Source organism: Ambystoma mexicanum, chromosome 9, assembly GCF_040938575.1.
Source record: "Ambystoma mexicanum isolate Mex_15411 chromosome 9, UKY_AmexF1_1, whole genome shotgun sequence".
Classification (NCBI taxonomy): Eukaryota; Metazoa; Chordata; class Amphibia; order Caudata; family Ambystomatidae; genus Ambystoma; species Ambystoma mexicanum.
Window position 1 is genome coordinate 483,969,380 of NC_090931.1, and position 10,496 is coordinate 483,979,875.

Consider the following 10,496-nt stretch of genomic DNA (forward strand, 5'->3'; position numbering starts at 1 on the left):
CTACTGTCTTCCTTTCCGGCAGAGTCCTCACGACAATCCACCAGGGAACCTCTCTTTGAAGAGTCTGGATCCGCTCCTTGCGCAGGAAATTCATTCCCTGCTTGAAAGCGCCATAGAACTGGTGCCTGTAGCGGAGAGGAACAAGGGATGGTATTCCCCTTATTTTTTGATTTCAAAGAAAGACGGGGGATTGAGATCCATCATATACTTGCGCGGTTTGAACAAACTCCTCAGGAAGGACAAGTTCAAGATGGTTACTCTTTCTCAAGTCCTCCAGGCCCTTCAACTTCAGGACTGGTTGGTGTCTCTCGACCTCAAGGATACTTATTTTCATGTGCCGATCCATCCAAAGCACAAGAAGTACCTGAGGTTCGCGGTTGGCGACTCGCAGTTTCAGTTTCGGGTCCTGCCGTTCGGATTGACCTCCGCCACGAGGGTCTTCACCAAGCTCATGGTAGTGGTGGCAGCGCATCTCAGGAAAGGGGGGATTCACGTCTACCCCTACCTGGACGATTGGTTAATCAGGGCGCACTCTCCCGAGCAAGTTCTGGATCATCTGTCCGTCACCTGTTACTCCCTCCACAAGCTGGGCTTCTCCCTCAACTTAAAGAAGTCCCACTTGACGCCAACTCAGAGGCTCCAGTACATTGGAGCAGTGCTCGATACATCCCTGGGGCAGTGTTTTCCTCCCCAGGTGAGGGCTCATCACATTCAGCAGATGGTGCAAAAGTTCTAACATGCCCAGAGTCTCCCAGCGTTCGAGTTCTTGAGATTGCTCGGCCTCATGGCATCCTGCATTCTTCTGGAGCACTCAAGCTCCAGTGGTCTCAGTCCTCCAGCAGGATGTCGGACCCCGTTGAGGTGTTTCCCTCGGTCGCCCAGGACCTTCTGTGGTGGGCTGTCGAAGGCAATCTGATGAAGGGGGCTCCATTTTGGCTACCCTGGCCGGAGGTGACGATTGTGACGGATGCATCCCTCACGGTTTGGGGAGCTCATGCCAACGAGTTGACAGTCAGTGGTCGTTGGTCTCCATCGGAGTCCAGACTCCATATCAATCTGTTGGAGCTGAGGGCCGCCAGGCTTGCCCTGATGGCTTTTCTGCTGACTCTGCGAGGAAAGAATGTCCTGATTCTGAAGGACAACACAGTGGCCATGCACTACCTCAACAAAAAGGGGGGGGCAGCATGAGCTCCCCATCCCGTGAGGGATGCGTCCGTCATGATCGTCAATCCGAACGGCAGGTCACTTCCTCTGTGCAGGGAGGCGATGCAGCTCTGGTTCTGGGCAATCCAGCAGGACATTTCGATCTCGGAAGTTCATCTGGCCGGAGAAAAAAACGAGACGGCGGATGCTCTGAGCAGGCAGAGCGCAATCTCTCACGAGTGGGAGTTGCCTCAGTAGATTCTCCTGGAGATCTTCGCCCTTTGGGGGACCCCTCAAGTGGATCTCTTCGCCTCTAGTGTCAACCGGAAGTGCAAAAGGTTCTGCTCGGGGGAATTTCCTCCAAGAGGAGCCTTAGGAGACGCGTTTGTGGTGGAGTGGTCATTCCCACTGCTGTATGTGTTTCCTCCAGTCCCCGTCATTCCGCAAGTGCTACAGAGGTTAGGGAGGTTCGGTTCCCAGATGATCCTCATTGCTCCGGCATGGGCCAGGAGGACGTGGTACCCGGACCTTCTCGACTTGTCCATCTGCCCTCCACATCGTCTTCCCTACCGAGACGATCTGCTCTCACGGGAGGGGGGTCAGGTTCTCCATCCCGAGGTCAGATCCCTCAACCTTCATGCTTGGCTTCTGAAAGGTTGAGGTATAAGGATTGGGATCTCCCTGAAGACGTGATGGAGGTGTTGCTTTCGGCCAGACGGCCGGCAACACAGTCCCTGTACCGTTGCCGTTGGAGAAAGTTCTGCGACTGGTGCAGGGTTAAGAATGTGGATTCTTTTTCATGTGACATTCCTGTGGTTCTGTCTTGTTTGCTTTCTTTGGCCCACAAGGGCCTGCAAGTGGGTATCGTTAAAGGTTACCTGGCGGCGATGTCCATATTTAAGCGCTCATCTGAAGAGTGTTCTTATTTTAAAATTCCTTTAATTTCTCATTTTCTAAAAGGGCTCACTAATGTGTTCCCTCTGTCACCTTTCCAGGTGCCCGGTTGGGATTTGAACCTTGTTCTCAAGTTTCTAATGGGTGCTCCGTTTGAGCCTCTGCATTCCTGCCCTTTGAGACTGTTAACTCTTAAAACTGTATTTTTAGTTGCGGTCTCTTCCGCTCGCAGAGTGAGTGAGTTACAGGCACTTTCAGTTAAGCCACCCTTCACTGTGTTTCACAAGGACAGGGTTGTCCTTAGAGCTCGTCCTTCCTTTCTTCCGAAGGTGGTGTCGGAATTTCATTTAAGCCAGAAGGTTATTCTTCCGGCATTTTATCCTCCTCCGCATCCTGGTAAGGAAGAGGAGAGGATCCATAGGCTGGATCCTAGGAGAGCTTTAAGCTTTTATATTTCACGCGTGTCCCGGGTCAGAGTGGACAATCAACTCTTTATTGGTTAAGCTGGAAGGCATTTGGGACAAGCTGTTACTAAGCAGACTTTGTCTCGATGGATTATCCTGGCAATTTCTGAATATTACCGCTTGGCGGGTAAGGACCCTCCGATAGGCTTGCAGGCCCATTCTACCAGGGGTACGGCTGCCTCTACTGCCCTGCAGAGGGGTGTTCCTATTCGTAACATCTGTGATGCAGCCACCTGGGCTTCGGTCCATACTTTTGTACGTCACTACTCCCTCGATTGTATCGGTGGGCAGGATCTGGCCTTTGGCAAGGCGGTCCTTTACTCTGCAATTTGATTGGGCATTCTAAATTTCTATCTTCTAAATTCTTTTTCCCCACCTCCTTATGTTGTTACTGCTTTGGGAGTCTGCCATGGATATGGAATACGTCGGAGGACCCAATCCCCTCGAAGAACAAGTTACTCTCTTACCTGGTTACGTTCTTTCGATGGGATGGTCCGACGACGTATTCCATATCGCTCCCTCCCTGCCATCCCCGCTACAGAATTTCTTATGCGATTGCAGCTTACGTTTCCGCAAGGCTTTGTGTGGTCAGACTGGCAGAAGACTGGTGCCACACGTTCTGGGAAAAAACTACAACTGAGGCTACGGCATCGTGTGTTTCCACTTATAACTGCCAGTGACATCGGCCGTCAGAGGAGGTCCTCGAGGGCGGCGTATCAACGTCATCGACGCAGGACGCAGACGCCGAAAGATTTTCTGAAGCAGCACAGCTGTGGTGATTACTGTCATGGATATGGAATACGTCGTCGGACCATCCCATCGAAAGAACTTTACCAGGTAAGAGAGTAACTTGTTCTTCCAAAATATCAGGGCCTTCTGTAGCCAATTCGCTTTCATACAGTCTCTTGTCTCAGAGGACCTGATGTGCCATAAACAATAAACAAAAAGTGTCCTTCAATAAAGCTTCATGGGGCGATTACTCTTCACCTTAGGATCCCCCTCTGCCGGGCTATGATCCTTCGTACAACGTGGGGTTCACTATGGCCTTTCATTCACAATGTAACATTCAAGAGTCTCAATGTCTTTTTGAACAACGATTCACTGCGGACAACCCTCAGCCGGGTTCACTCTTGTCGACACAGTGGTCACGGGTTTATTACTGTTCAGCCCAATTCGCAGGCATCCCTCAGCTGGGTTCACATTTGCCAAATACACAGTTCACTTTGCTTTCTCACATTGCAGGATTCACTTCCCTTTGCTCTCCTTCTTGTCAACGTGTCAGAGACTTCAGCTTGTACAAGGGGTTTGACTTGACCATTGTATGACACCTCTGACTCCTCATGCTGGCCTCTCTTAGGGCCTCCTGGTACTTGTAGTTTCAACAAAGGGGACCAGCCAGAGTCCTTCAAATGAGCGCCTACGTGGTGCCCGTGTCCACTGTGCAGCTGGTCTTTCACTGGACTTTCTTCAAGCTTTCACAAACAAGTTCTTTGTTCAAAAGTTCATACACTGTTGCCGTTTGCAACCTTGGGCTCAACAGTCTGGTTTGCCATCAGCTCTCTCTAACTCCCCGGCTGTGCTGAACCCGTTAGCTTATCTTGCCGCTGGAGTCCAGTACGGTACCAAGGTAGCAAGCGTGCCTCCTCACCTGGGTTATCAATGCGAGAGGCCCCCATGCACCGTAGACATCTGATCTGCCGTACGCCAGCTGTAAATCCCAGTCTTATGATTCTTTCCACGGATGCTTTGCGGGTATGGGTTGAAAAGGGCAAGGGCAATTCCCTCCTTGTTAGTCTTCTCCGAACTCACTGCCTTTCTTCTCCGTTTGAACTGCCGGTCTGGAATAGCTGCTTCCTCGTGCGTTCGGCCTTGCTTGTAGTGTGCTCTCGTGCTCCGCCTTTTATCCCTGTGGGGAAGGGAAAGGGCCATCATGTGTTTGTGTGTAATTATTGTCAATTGCCTGACTTTGCGTCACTCTGGTGTTTGTCTGTTGTCTTTCATGGTGTAAGAAAGTGTTTGTGTCAGAAAAGTGGGGAGGTAGAGCTTCTACATATCCTGCGGGGTAGGATAGGGAACAGGTGATAATGGGAAGGGGGTACCACGTCTCAACCTTCAGTGTCCCACTTCCACTCTCCGAAGACCCCCCATCCAAGTGATCCTCCACCACTGGTCCACCCTCAGGGTGATCTCCTTGGCCTTGGGCGACAGTCTCCAATGTAGGTTGACCATCACCAAGCCCGGATGTTTTTCCATGAAGCCCCGGAGGGGCCCCATCCCTCCCTGGAGGGAAAAGCTGTAGCACAGCCTAGGCAGAGCTCCAGGACAGAAGGAGGTGATGTCCTCAGCCTTGGGTGCCTGTCTCCCATGTGGCTCGACCGTCCACAGGTCTAGTGGTGGTCCCGGGGAGCCCTGGTGGCGTCCCTGGCCCGTTACAGCTTTTACCTCCGGGAAGGAACGGGAATCTTGCCTGGGCTCCCCGGGACAGCCATTGAGCTTGGGTGCTGTCTACCCAAATGGAAGACCGGCACCCAAGGCCGGGGACTTCACCTCCCCTCCCCCCCACCCTCTTGGAGCTCTGGCTACACTGTGTTAGAGCTTTTCCGTGCCCGTAGGGATGGGGATCCTGCTGGGGCTCCCTTGGAATGACACTGCACTTGGGGATGGTCGACCCACATGGGAGACAGGAAACAAAGGCTGGGGACATCACCCCCCAGCCCTTCTGGAGCTCTGGCTGCGTTGCATTAGAGCTTTTCCCTGCAGGTAGGAATGGGGACCCTGCCAGACTTCCTGGGACCGGTGCTGGGCTTGTGGTTGACCGATCCACATGGGAGACAGGAGTGATGTCCCGGCCACAGACACCTAACTGTTGTGCAGCACTAGCTGGGCTACGTTAGAGTTTGTCCCTCTGGATAGGGATGGGGGCACGGCCGTGACTCTCTGGAACTGCCGCTGGACTTATGGACGGTTGACACTTTTTATTTTCCTCCCAGGTAGGTGCACCCATGGGTGTATTCTTTTCAGAAATGTATGGGGTTCCCTGTTTTCTTTGATGGCTGCGACACCCCAGGCCCAAATCTGTAGGTTGTCCACAAGACCAAAATCCTGAAAACGTCCCGTTTCCAGACCCTTTGGGATACCAGTGGTTTAGCCTTTTCTATATGTGCCCAGGTAAGTGCACCCACACATGCGAGGTACTGTTTTTGTCGATACACCTCTGGGAATGTGGGACATGTGGTGGTTCCGGCATATTTTGGGGGTTTCCTGGTGGTAAATGTCTGAAAACTGTGGGTTTTTCCCTACATTTTTGACTTTGCAGGGCATTGTGGGTAATAAATTCTAGGGTGGTTCGTGCAAATCAGACCTATTTGGATTCCCACAGGAGTCTTCTTTTCAGAAACGCATGGGGTTCCCTGTTATGCTTGGTGACTGCGACACCACAGGCCCAAATCTGTAGGTTGTCCATAAGACCAAAATCCTAAAAATGTCCTCTTCCCAGACCCTTAGGGATACCAGTGGTTTAGCCTTTTCCCTTTTTGCCCAAGTAAGTGCACCCACATATTTGAGGTACCGTTTTCATCAGGACACCTGTGGGAACGCGGGAAGGTTGGACATTTGTTGATGCCGGTGTGTTTCAGCAGTTTCCTAGTGGTAAATGTCTGAATATTATTTTTTTCCCCTAAATTCTGGACTTTGCCAGGCATTGTGGTTAATACATTCTAGGGTGGTTCACCAAGGTCAGACCTCTTTGCATTCCCACGGGTCTCTTCTTTTCAGAAATGCATGGGATTCCCTGTTTTCCTTAGTCGCTGTGACACCTCTGGCCCAAATCTGTGGGTTGTCCGCAAAGCCAGATCCAGTCTTCCACAGGGTGTTTTATTTGCTAGTGGTTTAGCCTTCTCCCTTTGCGCCCAGGTAGGTGCACCCACACATGTGAGGTACCCATTACGTCAGGACACCTGTGGGAATGTGGAAGATAGGACATTTGTTGTTTTATCTTGGTTTTGATAACGTTTTTATACATTTGCTACTGCACTTTGTTAGGCATCCGTTTCATTTCCTGTTGGAAAAAAAGGGAATAATCGCCTACCTCTCCCAAAACTGATGGTAACCTTATAAATATATGTTATTTTTGTTTCCACTCAACCTGTTATTGAAAACCTGAAAAATAGCTAATTCAAACAGCAAACCATTTTTCCTAGCTCTTACAAGGAAAATACCACAAGCTCATTTGTACATCATTTTATTGGCATTTTCTGAAAAACACATTTTCTCTCTTTTTTTTGTTATTTTCTCTCAACCCCATACAGCAAACTAGGATTTCTTGGTGGCGTTATGACTGTCTACATGCGCCTACATGTGCCTACATGTGGGAAGAAAAGGGGCCACATTTGGCAGAGATATCTCATGTAACAAAAAGGTTACAGGGATTGAATGACATACCGAAATCTCCAAAAAAGGACTCAGCACTGGGAGGGAAAACCCTCAGCAGTTAGGGGTTAAAAGAGCCTTTTTGTTCCTGTAAGACTGACCTTAATATATACACATGCACTGTGTACTCATACACCTTTTCATTATATTAAATGTTCACTGCATCCTGAATATTGCAAAGAAAATGGTCATTTCCAATCCATCTTTTCTACAAATGTTCACAAAATCTAGCATACATTTTCTATTTGTGGACAAAACAACTTAGATCTTGTCCACACTTGTTTCTATGTAATTCGTGAAAAAATAAACATGTGGAAAAGGTTTAATCAGACTTTTGAAAGTATATTTCATGGCAAACTACAAAGATAACACCAGTTACATTCTCTATACTATTACCTCCACAATGTACTACAATCATTTTTGGATGTTTCAAATGAACAGACCTTCACACATGGGTAATAGTTGACTTCCTATCATCTGTCTCCCTCTCCACCTATGGTGTTCCCCAGGGGTCTAACCTCTCGCCCTGGCTTTTCAACCAATACCTGGCAACCCTCGCCCACTGAATTGCCATTTTCTGCTCAAATTTCCAGTGCTACGCTGACAACACTCAAGTCATTTTCAGGCTTCCCACGACTGCCTCTCCTCCCTCTTTCATCTCTGATTGCCTTACTGCCATTCAAGATTGGTGTTCCGCCAATGATATTTGTCTGAATGCCAGCAAGGCTGAGATCCTCCTCATCGGCACACCTTCTCCATCCTTTACCCTCACTCTCTGGCCGACATCCATTGGGCCTCCTCCTACCCCCACCTGCGAGGCTAAGAACCTCGGGGTCATCTTTGATTCCACACTTTCCTTCTCCGCCCACATCTCTGATGTCTCTAAAAATTCAAACTTCCTATTGCACCTCCTCAGAGGTACTCTGCCCTTCCTCTCCTTCCCCCAGAAGCTCACTGTCTCCCAAGCTCTGGTTCTCTCTAGGTTGGACTATTGTAACAGCCTCTTTCTAAACCTACCTGCCTCTACTCTCCGCGCTCTGCAACTAATCCAGAATAGGACTGCGAGACTTGTCCTTGGCCTCAAGCGCTGGGATCCTCTCTCTCCAGCTTTGAAATCTCTCCATTGGCTCCCAGTGGATGCAAGGATTAAATTCAAAACCCTCTGCATTGTCCACAAGGCTTTCTGGGGCCTGGGTCCAAAATACCCTCTGCTATCCCTCCTCAAATACCTCCCCTTTTGAGCTCTTCACTCCTCTACCTCTAACTCCCTCAGGGTCAGTCGTTTCTCAAAGAAACGAGCTGGGGGTAGATCTGTCTTCAGCTGGGGCCTCACTCTGGAACAGCCTCCCTGCCACTCAAAAACTTGAGGAGAACCATCTCCGGTTCCGGAAACACCTCAAGACCTTCCTCTTTGTTTCTGCCTTCGCTCTCGCCTGCTGATCTCTTCTCTCCTGGCACCATGCTCATAGCCACCCTCTGTCCTCCGGGCCCAGGTTCCTGCTCACCCTGCCACCATCCTGCACTGCCTCTCGGCCACCCCTTGCACTGGGGTCTGTATCTGTACCCATACAGGCCCCCCCTTTTTCTTCCTGCACTTATCTGACATACCCTGCCTGCTGCCTGATACTCAGCACTTACCACTTGCTGGCTGCACTACCACTTGTGTTGTTTTTATTATTTATTTATTTATTTAGTATTATTTATTCTCTTCTCCTTTTGAGCCGCACTTCCCACTTCTCCCCCTTCCTTGCACTTTTCCCCTCTGCCTCCCCCTTTGCACTAGCGCGTTCTGAATGTCACTGGGCTTAGTAAGATTGTTGTTTTTGTTCTCCCCTGTTCCCCTCCCTTGTGTTGTGTTGCCTTGAAACACTTGTGTATGAGCACGGAAGAAATAAAATATCAATTCAATTCATGTCATGCCACCAACTCCATACCACTTCCAATTTTTCAAAGCCAAGATTGTGTGAGATGCCCAAGCTGCTCTTCATATATCTGCAGCCAATTAACCCATGCATTTCCTATAATCCAAAGAGTCTTCTTGTTGAGCTACATGCTTTCAGCCATTCAAACAAGAAATGAATCACTTGCTGCCCTGTCCTGTTCTGCAGTGCAACTCCTCCTCTACAAAGAGAAGGCCTGGTTGGTTGAGTCTCCCGACGTCTGCAGTCTCTGCAGTCGTCTTTCGCTGCAGGGAATGGTAAAAGAGCTTTGATGGCATGTGCGATCCATCCACGAACAGTCACGTATGTCAGCGGATGTCAGGTCACAGAGCAACCCTTCATTCCTTTTTACCCTTCTCTGCAACACTCCCTGATTGGCTACATTCAAACAGTCACACACCTATTCACCAATCGCATCCGAAAACCCAACATCTAACCCTCTCACTTTAGTTCAATAGTTCAGTTGTATCTTTGAGTGCAGTTGCGATTCAGAGCATGCTCTATCACATCGTACTGTACAAACATTTATAGATTTCTTTTTCCAGAATCTACAGGATCTACATTCCAGAATCTACGCCTAAGGAGGCATACTACAGGTATGTTTTAATTTTCAAAAGTAATATTCTATACCACCTTTTTTATAACATGACTTCAAGAATAACTGGTTTTCTGCACTACAGAACATGCTTCACTATTATTGATCCCAATACTTCACTAGCGCTTTTAAAAATACTTCTGCTTGCATAGGCACTGCTACATGTGATACTACTTATGCCAGGGCACAATTCCATAATTATAAGTACCTCAATTATCAACCTAGAGTACAACAAAGAATGACATACTTAAAAAAAAAACGTCTGTCAAAACTATAGCACACCTTCACATTACAACATATAAAACCTTCCCTTTAACTTCACTTCAACTGCAAGTGCTTTTCTATGCTGCAAAACATGCTTCACAGCAGCAGCCACTAATAGTTCTTTTTTGTTAAACAAGCTTTTTATTAAGGATTTATAATGAATAAGAACACCATGTTAACTTCAATAGTTAACAGTTATTAATACTATCATATCAAAGAATCTTGAATAAAAATAGCGACTTTGTTAATAATTTAGAAGAGTCAAAGTGGTGTATCCATGATATAAACAAATATAAAACATTAAGGCCCTGATTAATGGAATTATTTGTGTGTGAAATGGGGATTTGCGTGCCATTCTGCCTGTAAATCCCTGTTTGACAAATGGGGATTTGCGGGCAGAATGGCACGGAAATCCCTGTTTTATACACTAATAATTCCATGAATATGGGGCAGAATTGGTAATACCATAAAAAAATAATTAGAGTTAATTGAAATAATTGGCACGTGATATATGGTCATTGGAACCAAGGTAATTCAAGGGAAATGCAACATAAAAGAGAGTACAAGACATAAAAAAGGGTGGGGGTACAAATGTAGAAATACAACAAATTATAGAAGTTCCAATGAAGAGGTATTAAGATATTCAATAAGAAGATTCCATTTTTGATTATAATTATGAACATCTCTTACAGTAACGGCACAACCCTTTTTAATCCTATGAATATAACAAAGATAATTCCACCATGAAGCATACAACAGGTGTTCAAA